Raw genomic sequence first — 14502 nt, 5'->3', positions numbered from 1 at the left:
CCCGTTTGTTCTTTTTCCACCCTCTTAGGGGCTGGAAAATGTGTAAAATATGTCGGGCAGTAAGCACCAGAGAATCTTTGACATAAAATGTAAATGTCAATTGTAAACATAACTTGTAAGTGCAGTGAGGCACCTCAGAGTGTCAAGTACCGTGTTGAAAGAAATTGAAATGTATTGCACTTTATGTAATGTCAAATTTGAACTGTTATGTAATATATTTTTACAAATTTTATGAATAAATTTCTGGAAAAAAAAAGTCGCGAAATGGCTGAGTGCGGGGAACACAGAGAAAGGTATAGGTCTGGAAAAGATGTTGGCTGTAGTGCTCAAGGCTTATGCGCCAGAACTAGCCATGTCTGTAGATGAGTTGCTGCAGTACACTGGCATCTAGCTGATGAGGCAAATTGCCCAGGTACGTCCTGTCCATAAAAAATAGGACAACTACAATTACCGTCCCATCAATCCACTCTCAATCATCAGAAAAGTGATGGAGAGAGACATCAACAGTACTATAAGCAGCACTTGCTCACCAATAACCTGCTCACTAATGCTCAATTTGGGTTCTGTCAAGACCACATTTGGCTGTAGATCTCATTACAGCCTTGGCTCAAACATGGACAAAAGGGCTGAATTCCAGAGTTGAGAGTGACTGCCCTTGATATCAAGGCAACATTTGACTGAGTGTGGCACCAAGGTGCCATAGTAATACTGGTCATGGGGATCAAGGGGAAAACTCCAGTGGCTGGTGTCATATCTGACAATAAGGAAGAGAGTCGCTGTTGGAAGCCAATTATCTCAATCCACGGAGTTGCTACAGGAGTTCCTTAGGGCAGCGTTCTTAGCCAAGCTATCTTCAGCTGCTTCTTGAATGACCTTCCCTCCATCATGAGATCAGAAGTGAGGCTGTTTGTTAATTGATTGCGCAGTTTTTAGCTCCATTTGCAATTCCTCAGATAATGAAGCAGTCCATGCCCACTTGCAGCAAGACCTGAACAACATCCAAGCTTCGACTGATATGTGACAAGCAACATTCACCCCACATGAATGCCAGGCAATGACTATCTCCAACAAGAGAGAGTCTAACCACTTCCATTTGATATTCAATAATAGCATTACGATTGTTGAATTTCTCGCCAATAATATTTTAGGGGTCACCATTGATCAGATTCTTAACTAAACCAAACATATAAGTGTCATGGCTACAAGAGCAGGTCAAAGGCTGGGTATTTTGTGGTGAATGCCTCACATCATGGCACCCCCAAGCCTTTCCACCATCTATAAGGCACAAGTCAGGAGTGTGATGGAATACTCTCCACTTGCAGCTGCAACAACACTCAAGAAACTTGACACCATCCAGGACAAAGTAGTCTGCTTGATCGGCCGCATATCCAACACCTTAAACATCTGCTCCCTCCATCCTTGATGCACTGTGACTGCAGTGTTTACTGTCCATAGGATGCAATGCAGCAACTTGCCGAGGCTTCCTTCACAGCTCTTCCCAAACCCATGACCTCTACTACCTAGAATGACATGGATATTAGATGCATGGGAATGCCATCATTCCAAATTTCCCCTCCAAATCACATACCATCCCAATTTGGACATACATTATTGTCCCTTCATTGTCACTAGTTTAAGATCCTGCAGCTCCCTACCTACCAGCACTGTAGGAGTACCTTCACCACAAGAATGGCAATGGTTCAAGAAGGTGTCTTATCAACACCTTCTCAAGGGCAACTAGGGATAAGGAATAAATGCTGCCTTGCCAGTGATTTTTGTATACCAAGAATGAATTTTTAAAAAGTAAATGTTCGTAGGCTATTTAACGACAACAACCTGAATTGATATTGGACCTTTAGCACAGTAAAGTGTCCCAAAGCCCTTCACAGGAACATTATCAAACAAAATTTGACAGCAAACCACATAAGGAGATATCAGAAAAGCCAACCAACAACTTCGTCAAAGAGGTAGATTTTAAGGAGCATCTTAAAAGAGGAGAGAGAAATAAAGAGAGCGAATTAGGAGGAAATTCACAGGGGCCTTCTCAGCTGATTCTCACCCTGCTCTCAGCCAATGTTCACACCAGCAGAAGAAACTGGGACTCTGGCCTATTTTCTCCACCTCCAGGCAACCCAGAAGTGTTGACACCAGTTATTGCACCTCTACTGCAGTGTTAGCTTGGCTCAGTTGGTAGCACTCTTGTCTGAGCACATAAATCTAAGTTGACACTTAACAGTACGGAGGGAATCTTGTCTTAACAGAAGTGCTGTCTTTTGGATGAAATGTTAAAATTAAGTACTGTGTGCTTGTTCTACTAATTGATGATAAATTCTATGGCACTTCTCAAAGAAGAAAAGGGAGTTCTCCTAATGGCTTAACCAAACATTCTTCACTCAACAACAATTGATAATTCAACTAATTTGGCAGTTGTGACACCTTGCTGTGCACAAATATGCTTCTGTATTTTCCTATATAACAACAGTGACTGCACTTCAACAATAACTTATTGGTTGTGACATGCTTTGGGACACAAGCAGCACACCAGGGATATCAAATTCAATTTATATGCTGGGTCTGATCTGACATCTTGGCATGAGCTGCATTCAGCAAAAGTTATTTGCAGACACTGGGATAGAAATTGGTATGTCTTCCACTTGTTTTTTGTGGGTAAAATGGGTGTAATGTATACCAATTTCTGGGCACATTGTCCTGCACCTTATCTGAGCCAGTGGCGTGGCCACTGCCGTATTAGTCCTTATTATTTTTACGCATCCCTGGCACCTCCTTGAACTCCAGATTAAAATAATTTAAATAGATAAAGAACCTTTCAGAACCTTTTTACAGAATGCGTGAAAAACTAGTTGGTGCATGTGCCTTGCAAACTCTGACTAATTTATCCAGTCCTATAGCAACCTACTCACATGCGGCTCACATGGTTTGGCCATGTGAGCCGCATGGAAGATGGCAGGATCCCCAAGGACACATTGTACAGCGAGCTCGTCACTGGTATCAGACCCACCGGCCATCCATGTCTCTGCTTTAAAGACGTCTGCAAACGCAACATGAAGTCCTGTAACATTGATCACAAGTCGTGGGAGTCAGTTGCCAGCGATCGCCAGAGCTGGCGGGCAGCCATAAAGACGGGGCTAAAGTGTGGCGAGTCAAAGAGACTTAGCAGTTGGCAGGAAAAAAGACAGAAGCGCAAGGGGAGAGCCAACTGCGAAACAACCCTGACAACCAATTTTATCTGCAGCACCTGTGGAAGAGTCTGTCACTCTAGTATTGGCCTTTATAGCCACTCCAGGCACTGCTCCACAAACCACTGCTCCACAAACCACCTCCAGGCGCTTACCCATTGTCTCCCGAGACAAGGAGGCCAAAGAAGAAGCAACCTACTCAGCGGTCCTTAACAATCCCACTGAAGAAATGGTTAGAATTTTTTCTTTTATCCCCTTCTGTGGGCTGTGGAAAAACAGGATTGCTCCTCCCAGCTCCACAGCATTACTGTGGGCTGCTGCCAGTCCATTCTCAGCCAACCTACAGCTCACTCCTTCATGAATGGGCAGTTAAGATGTAAATTCAAGGTGTCCTGATCCACAGTGAGAATCCGCAGTCTCTGCAATCTTGTTTCCCATTTGCACCCCACCCCCAGTAGAAATAATCTTTCACTATTTACCTAGAGTAAAGTTCCCAAGTTTCACTCACCTTCTCACTGGTGTCTCCTCTTGCTGCTGCAGCTGCTGCTTCTGACTGCAGGAAATCCAAGGTCTGCCATCCTCCTGACTTGTTAGAAGCAGCTTCTAGGAGATTCGACAAAACACAGCAAGTCTGGAAAACAGTTGATTCACACTCTGAAGTTCCTTTAATGCAACTTTTCAAGTAAAATTGCAGAACAACCGTCAATTAAACTGTGACTTTATCATCAAGATCCTGCAATTGATAAAACTGGGAAGTAATAGCATGGCATTAGCATCACATCATAGTGGATAGAGGAGGAAACTGGAGGGTATCTTTTCACTGATGTGGAATTATTGTTAATCTGGGGTGGATTTTTGCTGATTGCCTACCACTGTCCTTCTCAGTTTGAAAACTGGGGAGTTGGTGGGTGGGGAACACTAACGGACAGGAACAACACTTTTCAAGGATAAGAGAAGTAAAAATGTTCGAAATTTTGAAATGATAAGAAAACTTGCTGGAAATACACAGACATCAGCTCATTCAGCATCTAGAAAGAGAAAAGACAGGCTAATATTTCAGGTGTATATTTTTCTTCACTCGGTAACAATGGGAAATGAGAACCTTGGCCTACTTCGTCCACTACTCATTTCAAGATACACTGACTGTAGCACTGACACCAATACCCTGATTGAGACTGATTAACTCAAAACAATCCAACCTTGTGATCTTTCTGGCTTGTTTGGCTCATTCTCATACTTTGTGTATGAACAATGAGTCATCAGGGATTTTTATTTTTAAAAAGGCAAGATTTTTTCTTCTCAAGATTCATTGCATTCAATATAACTGGGTGAATTGTTTAAGTTTCAATAACTCTGTGCTGCTGGTTTAACTAGTTTTTTCCCTTCATCTCCTTTAGCAATATGACACGTTTTAAGATTTAAAATGCCATAATACCAAAATGAAGTATTTTAGTATGTTCAATTCCCCCATGAACACTTCAGTGGAGACTAATGGTTTTCTACAGCTGACAACCCCTATCATGAAGCTAATGGAAAATTTCTCCCTTCAATTTTATTTGATTTGTTAAATATTTCAGCGGATATTATCAGTTATTTGGGTTATGATGGAATAATAGGCTTAATTAGGTAGAATTTAGATATAGTTAATATATTATACCTTTTAGAATTAGAGATTGAATAAATGGTCAGTTTTCAAGACTCATTGAAATTCCCCTTTAAGGAGGTAGAGTAAAAATTTCAAGATCTTTCAAGGTCCCTGTTACAATAGAATGTGAGCCAGAAACAACTTTTAAGTTGGGAAATCCATTTCAGTATTTCTGTTGCCGGGGACTTGGAGGATAAACACACATTGCAATATCCTGTATGACATCAGTAAGAGGTAGTAATAAACTTAATTGATAGTGTTGGTTGGTGATGTAGACAGATTGGTTCAAAAGGTTGTTACAAGGTACCATAAAAAACACAATTATAGACAATAAAACAATAAATGTAATAGTATTTACAGGAACAAGAGGTCAAGTAAACACAATTATAAACATTTTGACCAGATAAATACTTACAACTGCAAGAGCAGGGGAATTCCAGCAAAACATTAATTAGAGATGTTAGTTAATGATACTATCAAATATGGATCTTAAAAGCAGGTAAAACACACACAGAAAGGTAACATTTATATGCTAAAAGGTCAAGTAGAATTGTTGAATCCTTAACAATATTTCTCACCCTATGGCTTACTCAGGGAATTTAAGGTAAAAGTTTACTTTCAATTTTTATGGATATTCTAAGATATTTTGCTGTAACATTAGCAAGGTTAAACTTTTGGATTCTATGTCATAAATAAGATTATGTGTTACATCTCTTAGTAATATTTGATAGTGTGATATACTTATCCACTTAAAAGTGTATTGCATGTTAAATTCTTTAATAAATATTAAATACAAGTTAATAAATCATTTCATGTAGAATTCTGTATACAACTACAAGAACCCCATCTCTGTGTTTCTTTAAGTGGAGAGATATGTATTGAAGAGAGTTTCCCAGACCCTTATAACATATGGGATATTTAAGACTTAGCCATAATTATTAAAAATAGGCTATCCGAAAGATGGTAATATTCTCTGTTAGTTTTCTTTCTTTGAGAGAAAGCTAGTTCAATTCTTTGGACCCAAATAAGTGTTATAAGAATTTTTCTGGTTTGAACTTAATTAAAGGAGATTCATTGGGATGTACTCCTGATTTGGTTTAGTCCCTATAAGGGGTTAAAGTCATAAATGACGTCAGGGGAATTTACGAGATCTAAGATAACATGTCAAATATTTAGTTATGAAATAATGGTGTGATTATGCAGGTGGTATCTTGCTCAAACACAGCTGTTATTGTGCAAACATGAAAACCAAGAAAGGCTAATCAATTTGAAGATGGCTTGATAACTTTACAACCCGGGCGTTAAGATAGAAACTTCATGTGTTTCTCTACATGGCAGTACCAAGTCTCCATCTTGTGTAAGAGTTTTAACTGAAAAGGCACTCTAACTCTAATTAGCATAGGGTGGGCTGTGCTGAAACAGGGAATCAGGTAATTGTACAAGAGTTGCACAATCCCTATATATGTCAAAGGTTCATCAAATGCGTAAAGGAAATTCCCCTTTAGAATGCAGAAATGTTTTCATGCTCTTACTGTATTAGTCTTCAACTTCACTTCTTAGAATTTGTTGTGGTAATTTTCTTTTATTTTACCTAATAATCTGTGGATTCTTATCAAATATCCCTTTCATTTATTCAGAGATAAAGTTAATGCTCATTTTTTAAATTGTTTTTCTATGAATCGAGGTAATATCTAGTCTAATTTCTCAAACTACTGCAAAGGCAAGATATGAAGGCTTAGTTTAAAGCACTTTAAAGTTGAGGAAATCCTTGATGAAATGGTCCACTGGCAACTTAAAGATAGACTGCACATCATTTCTTTACAACATAGGTGCAGAGTAACTGACTGTGTTAAACCTAACTGATATTACATAAAATTTGAAATCTCAACTTCCATATAACATATATAGTTTTAAAGAAGAAAGCAATTGAAAGTAACTTCCTAATGATTTTTTAAAATTCATTCATGGGATGTGGACATCACTGGCTAGGACAGCATTTATTGCCCATCCCGAATTGTCCTTGAGAATATGGCGGTGAGCCGCCTTCTTGAACTGCTGCAGTCCATGTGGGGTTGGTACACCCACAATGCTGTTAGAAAGGGAATTCCAGGATTTTGACCCAGCAACATTGAAGGAATGGTGACATACATCCAATTCAGGATGGTGTGTGGCTTGGAGGGAACTTGGAGGTGGTGGTGTCCTCATGCAACTTCTGCCCTTGTCATTCTAGGTTGTAGAGGTTGTGAGTTTAGAAGGTGCTGTCAAAGGAGCCTTGGTGTGTTGCTGCAGTGCATCTTGTAGATGGTACGCACAGCTGCCATTGTGCGTCAGAGGTGGAGGGAGTGAATGTTTTTTGTGGTTGGGGTGTCAATCAAGCCGGCTGCTTTGTCCTGGATGGTATCGAGCTTCTTGAATATTGTTGGAGCTGCACCCATCCAGGCAAGTGGAGAGTATTCCATCACAGTCCTGACTTGTGCCTTGTCGATGGTGGACAGGCATTGGAGAGTCATGAGGTGAGTTACTCACCACAGGATTCCTAGCCTCTGACCTGCTCTTGTAGCCATGGTATTTATATGGCTACTCCAGTTCAGTTTCTGGTCAATGGTAACCCCCAGGATGTTGATAGTGGGGGATTCAACGATCGTAATGCCATTGATTGTCAAGGGGAGATGGTTAGATTCTCTTCTGTTTGAGATAGTCATCACCTGGCATTTGTGTGGCACGAATGTTACTTGCCACTTATCAGCCCAAACCTGGATATTGTCCAGGTCTTGCTGCATTTCTATACAGACTGCTTCAGTATCTGAGGAGTTTGAACATTCCCACTTCTGACCTTATGATTGAAGGAAGGTCATTGATGAAGCAGCTAAAGACGGTTGGGCCTAGGGCACTAACCTGAGGAACTCCTGGAGCTGACATGATTGACCTTCAACAACCACAACCATCTTCCTTTGTGCTAGGTATGACTCCAACCAGTGGAGAGTTTTCCCCCTGATTCCAGTTTTGCTAGGGCTCCTTGATGACATACTCAGTCAAATGCTGCCTTGTGTCAAGGGCAATCACACTTACCTCACCTCTTGAGTTCAGCTCTTTTGTCCATGTTTCAACCCAAGGCTATAATGAGGTCAGGAGCTGAATGGCCCTGGCAGAACCCAACTGAGCATCACTGAGCAGGGTATTGCTAAGCAAGCGCCGCTTGATGACACTTTCCATCAGTTTACTGGTGATCGAGAGTAGACTGATGGGGCAGTAGTTGACCAAGTTGGATTTGTCCTGCTTTTTGTGTGCAGGACATACCTGGGCAATTTTCCACATTGCCTGTTAGATGCCAGTGTTGTAGCTGTACTGGAACAGCTTGGCTAGGGACGCAGCAAATTCTGATGCACAGGTGTTCAGTGCTGTTGCCAGAATGTTGTCAGGGCCTCTAGCCTTTGCAGTATCCAGTGCGTTCAGTCGTTTCTTAATATCACATGCAGTGAATTGAATTGACTGAAGACCGGCATTTGTGATGCTGGGGACTTCAGGAGGAGGCCGAGATGGATTATTCACTCGGCACTTCTGGCTGAAGATTGTTGCAAATGCTTCAGCCTTCTCTTTTGCACTGATGTGCTGGGCTCCCCCATCATCGATGATGGCGATATTTGTGGAGCCACCTCTTCCAGTTAGTTGTTTAATTGTCCACCACCATTCATGGCCTGATGTGGCAGGACTGCAGAGCTTAGATCTGATACCTTGGTTGTGGGTTCACTTAGCTCTCTCTATCGCATGCTGCTTATGCTGTTTGGCATACAAGTAGTCCTGGATTGTAGCTTCACAATTCATTTTGAGGTATGCCTGGTGCTGCTCCTGGCATGCCATCCTGCACTCTTCATTGAACGAGGGTTGATTCCCCGGCTTGATGGTAATGGTAGAGTGCGGGATATGCCAGGCTATGAGGTTACAGATTGTGGTTGAGTACAATTCTGTTGCTGCTGATGGCCCACAGCGCCTCAGGGATGCTCGGTTTTGAGTTGCTAGATCTGTTCGAAATCTATCCCATTTAGCATGGTGAGAGTGCCACACAAACGATGGAGGGTCTCCTCAAAGTGGGGAGTGGACTTGCTCTCCACAAGGACTGTGCGGTGGTCATTCCTACCAGTATTGTCATGGACAGATGCATCTGCGACAGGCAGATTGATGAGGTTGAGATCAAGTGTGTTTTTGCCTCACCACCTGTCATATACCCAGTCTAGCAGCTATGTCCTTTAGGATTCAGCCAGTAATTGTAATACTGAGCCACTCTTGGTATTGGACATTGAAGTCCTCCACCCTGAGTACTTTCTGCACCCTTGCCACCCTCAGTGCTTCCTCCAAGTGGTATTCAACATGGAGGAGTACTGATTCATCAGCTGAGGGTGGGGGTGCGTAGGTGGTAATCAGCAGGAGGGTGCCTTGCCCATGTTTGAGCTGATGCCATGAGACTTCATGGAGCCTGGAGTCAATGTGAGTACTCCCTCCTGACTGTATACCACTGTGTCACCACCTCTGCTGGGTCTGTTCTACCAGTGGAACATGGTGATGGCAGCGTCTGGGACATTGTCTACCACCTATGATTCCGTGAAAATGACTATGTCAGGCTGTTGCTTGACTAGTCTGTGGGACAGCTCTCCCATCTTCGGCACAAGCCCCCAACTGTTCATAAGGAGGACTGGGTTTGCCATTGTTGTTTCTGTTGCCTAGGTTGATGCCGGGTAGTCCATCTGGTTTCATTCCTTATTGACTTTGTAGTGGTTTGACACAACAGAGTGGCTTGCTAGGCCTTTTCAGGGGGCATTTAAGGGTCAACCACATTGGTGTGGATCTCGAGTCATATGTAGACCAGACCAGGTAAGGACAGCAGATTTGCTTCCCTAAAGGACATTAGTGAACCAGATGGACTTTTATGACAATCGTTTCATGACCATCATTCTTTTTTAATTCCAGGTTTATGAGTTGAATTCAAATATCACCTTCTGCTGTGGTGGGATTCAAACCCACGTCCCCAGATCAATACCCTGGGTCTCTGGGTTACTAGTGCAGTGACAATACCACTACGCCACCGCCACCCCAATGAACGTGCTGCATTTTTTAATTACAAACTTTATTTTGATGATCCAGTGGTTAAAGGCATGACCACATAAACCAGAATGTCCCAATTTTGATTCCCAGCTGACTTAACTGATCTCACTCAGAGTAGTTACAATTGGTCTCAGAGCTATTTAGCAAGGGAGGGCAAACATTAACCTGGGTTCTCTTTCCTGATCCTTATTCAGTGACCCCTGTGGAAGAGTTTAAAGTTATCGCACATTTAAGCTGAGACTTGAGCCTAGATTTTCTGATTGGATATAAAACTGACCAGAAATTGGGCAGAGTTCATTTCATGCACCTCTAATATGCCAAGCACTAACGTTTGCCAAATTGCTGAGATCAGCCTAGTTATGCAACTAGAGGCAAGCTCCAATTGTGCAAGGAATTTCATCCACTGGGGAGGATGGGAAATTGCATGCTATTACAAAATTTAACGTACTGCTGCAGCTTAAAGGGGCAAGCATCATGAAATTTTGAACATTGATAAAGAGCTAGCTTATATTAATATCATGTCCGAAGGAGTGCAGGACAGCAAAGAAATGAGTAAGAAGCCACTTCTATCTTGGACCTCTCCACCCTCTGCACACATGGAATCAATGCTAGATGAATCTTAGTGACCTTACAGGTCAAGGCATGAGAATCCATCACAACCTTTCATTTGTGCAGTGTACTAAGCATGTCTGACACTTATAAAAGACTGTAATATTGTTTTAATTGAAATTTGTGGTTGAGACTTGTGAGGCTATCCAACCCAGGAGCATCAATAATTTAAATGAAATACAGGAAGCTATGCTGTATAGCATGTGTACGGAAAACTGACCGAATCTGACGAGCATGCATTGTGAATGCCAAAAGGGCATTTTGAACTAAAGTAACCTGTTAACAGCTGCAAACTGTTTTCATTACAGATAAACAGAGTCACTGGAGAAAAAAAACACCTTAAGGCTATGGAATGTTCAGCAAAAAGCAGAAAAGTTGTAAAAATCAAGTTGAAACCAATAAACAGACATACTTCAATAAAGGAAGCTATACAAAGTGAGTCTGGGGAATTAATAAAAGAAAATAAGGAGATGGCAGATGAATTGAACAGACATTTTGCATTGGTCTTCACTAAAGAGGATACAAGTAAGATCCCAGAAATAGCTGTAAATCAGGAAATGGAAGGGAGGGAGGAACTCAAGAAAATTACAATCACCACGGAGATAGTACTGAACAAATTGTTGGAGCTGTGGCTAGCAAGTCCCTGGGTCCTGATGGACTTCATCCGAGGATCTTAAAAGAAGTGGCTAGTGAGATAGTTGATGCGTTGGTTTTAATTTTCCAAAATTCCCTTGATTGGGGGAAGGTTCCATTAAATCGAAAAATTCAAAAAGGGAGGAAGACAGAAAGCAGGAAACTACAGGCCGGTTAGCTTAACATCTGCCATAGGGAAAATGTTAAAGGCTATTATTAAAGACGTTATAGCAGGGCACTTACAAAAATTCAAGGTAATCAGGCAGGATCAACATGGTGTTGTGAAAGGGAAATCATGTTTAAGCAATTTACTGGAGTTCTTTGAAGAAGTTACATGTGCTGTGGATAAAGGGGAACCGGTCAATGTACTGCGCTTAGATTTCCAGAAGGCATTTGATAAGGTGCCACATCAAAGGGTATTGTGGAAAATAAAAGCTCATGGTGTAGGGGGTGACATATTGGCATGGATAGAAGATTGGCTAGCTAAAAGGAAACAGAGAGTAGGCATAAATGGGTCATTTTCTGGTTGGCAAGATGTAATAAGTGGTGTGCCATGGGGATTAGTGCTGGGGCCTCAATGTTTCACAATTTATATAAATGACTTAGATGAAGGGACCAAAAGTATGATTGCTAAATTTGCTGATGACACAAAGATAGGTAGGAAAGTAACTTGTGAAGAGGACATAAGGAGGCTACAAAGGGATTTAGATAGATTAAGTGAGTGAGCAAAGATCTGGCAAATGGAGTATAATGTGGGAAAGTGTGAAATTGTCCATTTTTGCAGGAAGAATAAAAAAGAAGCATATTATCTAAATGGTGAGAGATTGCAGAGCTCTGAGATGCAGAGGATCTAGTTGTTCTAGTCCTAGTGCATGAATCGCAAAAGGTTAATATGCAGTTACAGCAAGTAATTAGGAAAGCTAATAGAATGTTATCATTCATTGCGAGAGGAGTTGAAAACAAACATAGGGAGGTTATGCTATAGTTATACAGGGCATTGGTGACACCACATCTGGAGTACTGTGTACGGTGTTGTTCTCCTTATTTAAGGAAGGATGCAAATGCGTTGGAAGCAGTTCAGAGAAGGTTGACTATACTAATACCTGGAATGGATGGGTTGTCTTATGAGGAAAGGTTGGACAGGCTAGGCTTGTAACCACTGGAGTTTGGAAGAGTAAGAGGCAACTTGATTGAAACATATAAGATCCTGGGTGGGTCTTGACAGGGTGGATGTGGAAAGGATGTTTCCTCTTGTAGGAGAATCTAGAACTAGGTGTTACTATTTAAAAATAAGTGGTCATGCATTTAAGACAGAAATGAGGACAAATCTTTTCTCTCAGAGGATTGTGCGTCTTTGGAACTCTCTTCCTCAAAAGGCGGTGGATGCAGAGTCTTTGAATATTTTCAAGGCAGAGGTAGATAGATTCTTGATAAGCAAGGGGGTGAAAGGTTATGGGGGGAAGGTGGGAATGTGGAGTTGAGGTTACAATTAGATCAGCCACGATCTTTCTGAATGGTGGAACAGGTTCAAAGGGTCAAGTGGCCTACTCCAGCTCCTAATTTGTATGTTCGTATGTACTTCAAAGCTATGTACACCATCCACAAGGTACATGTCAGGAGTGTGATGGAATACTCTTACTTGCCAGGATGAATGCGGCTCCAACAACACTCAGGAAGCTTGGCACCATCCAGAACAAAGCCGCCTGCTTGATCGGCACCCCATCCACAACCTTAAATATTGACTCCCTTTACCACCGATTCACAGTGGCAGCAGTGTGTACCATATACAAGATGCACTGCAGCAATTCACCACGCCTCCTTTGACAGGACCTTCCAAACCCGTGACCTCTCCCACCTAGAAGGACAGGGACAGCAGACGCATGGAAACACCACCACATGCAAGTTCCCTTCCAAGTCACATACCATTCTGACTTGGAAATATATCACCGTTCATTCACTGTCGCTGGATTAAAATCCTACCAGCACTGTGGGTATACCCACACCAGATGGACTGCAGCAGTTCAAGAAGGCAGCTCATTACCATCTTTTCAAGGGCAATTAGAGAAGGGTAACAAATGCTGGCCATGCCAGCGATGCCCACCTCCCATGAAAGAAATAAAAAAAAATTCACTCTTTTGCCAAGTCAGGACTTTGGAGAAGTTTCATGTGCACAAAAACATTGGGCTGGATTTTCTCCAAGCAACAGTTTGCAAGAAGTCAGCATTTTAAGGGACACTGATTGTTTAATTATCCTGTGGTTTTAAAATGTGCGTGTGACTAGGAAAGGAAGCTGCTATTGTGTTTACTGATAAACATCTTGAAGAAGTCTGCAACACCCATGAGAAATTATTAAATTATTGAAGGAAATGTAAACATATGCTCACCGTCAAGGCAGTCTCTAATATCATGGTTTGAACAAAGAATTAGATGCCCCATTGGACAATTGGTGGATCTTGGTAGGACAGTATGAAGATGTCAATGAAACATGCTGCCCACCTTGGAAAGAAGGGTAAAAAAATCGTTGCAAATAGTGATTCAGTGCTTAAGCCAAGTAATTTGGTCAGATGCCGAAGAGTACGATAACAGGAGGAGACCGCTCACTGGGTGATCATATGTAAAGCTCCTTGTAACCTATTTGTGACTAACGGGTGTATTGTATTGTAAACTAACATTCCTCCAAACCTAGCAAAGATATTAGGCCGGATTTTTGTTTTCAGGGTGAGACCCCGACGACCGAAGCATTTCCGGGTCCCGAATTCACATTGCGTCAGCCACGCTGACAGAGTGCTATTTTTAAATGCAAGATAAGTAATTGGCCTGGAAGTGAGTCCGACATCCAATTCGAGGTAGCAAAAGTATTGTGGAGGTAGGAGTGGGGAACTGAATGTTGTCTTTAAAGGCAAGCAGTCATCGCTGGACTTGCTGCTGCCTATACAAATGAGTCACCAGGGTTCTTGGAGGGCCTGTGTAGGCATGGGAATGCAACCCTGGGCAGCACCCCACTTTTCTGATGTCTCTTTGGAGGCTTTAATAGATTCTGTGTCCGAGAGGAGAGAGGTGGACTCAGGGAGGAGGAATCCCCAACAAGACCAGGCGGGTTTAGGTGGAGGTGGCTACGCAGGTTAGTAGAAAGACTAGGGTGCAGTGCAGGAAAAGGTTTAATGATCTATTATGGTTTGGTGAGGCGAGTGGCCAACGGCAGCCAGTTGATTGGGCACAAACTCCCTAAGCACTAGAATGCACGTGAGTTGGCCTCACAGCATGTGCATACATCTCCCTCACATTGTCAGTTTAAGTGTGGGCTCACTGCACAGAGACGCT

This window comes from Heterodontus francisci, chromosome 6 (genome assembly GCF_036365525.1).
Source record: "Heterodontus francisci isolate sHetFra1 chromosome 6, sHetFra1.hap1, whole genome shotgun sequence".
NCBI lineage: Eukaryota > Metazoa > Chordata > Chondrichthyes > Heterodontiformes > Heterodontidae > Heterodontus > Heterodontus francisci.
The sequence above is the reverse complement of the archived record's forward strand: the minus strand, read 5'-3'. Positions refer to the sequence as shown.